The following is an 816-nucleotide window of genomic DNA, read 5'->3' as shown; positions in this document are numbered from 1 at the left end:
AATTCTACTTTGATCAAGCGTCACCATTGCTTTTAGAAAGCCTTAAACATGATAATAAGAAATGAAAGTCATTTGTATCTGTAGATGTATAAATTTTTCCCAGAATAACTTTACTGTTTGCATAAAGTTGATCCATTCTGAGACCGGAGAGTACACACTATGTTGGAAAAGGCTCATAGTTACTGAAATATTTTTTTGTGCAACAAGGATTTTAAAAATGTAATATTTTGAAAACACCATTATTGTAGTTTTACCAGGACATCACAGCATCATCTATTGTTTGTACTGTATACAATATGTATTATCTTTAAGTGGCTATCTATATACTACATTGTTAACATTTTGAAAAAAATGTGCCTCTTTAGTTTCAGTGAGTTTTCAAAGAAATGTTGAAGCAGAAATATTGTGAAATGTACATTTTTAAATTTAGTATGGAAATTTTGACTTGTTTGATTGATAAAAATTACTGAAGAGGGTTACAAAGAATTTTACAAAACTTAAATCTGACAGTAAGAAACAATGCAGATATGCAGTTATCTATGAATTTTTTGTATATTAAAGATATACTATACCCTTTAAAATAAAAAGAATGTCAATCAGCTAATTAACTTATTTCTTTAAACTTGTACTATGGAAATAAATTTCAATGTTTGGCTTGTATAACCAGTTGTAAGATGCTACTTATCACTCCAAAGGGCAAAAGCAGGTAATTTGTGGGAGCTAATGTGACCTAAATACAGTGCAGCCCTGAGAATAATTTGACAATTAAAGGATTGTCAGATATTTTGGTCCGGATCACAATATTCTTTCTACACT

Source organism: Pseudonaja textilis, chromosome 3 (genome assembly GCF_049901715.1).
Source record: "Pseudonaja textilis isolate UNSWEBS1 chromosome 3, rPseTex1.2, whole genome shotgun sequence".
NCBI lineage: Eukaryota > Metazoa > Chordata > Lepidosauria > Squamata > Elapidae > Pseudonaja > Pseudonaja textilis.
Note: the sequence above shows the minus strand (reverse complement) of the source record.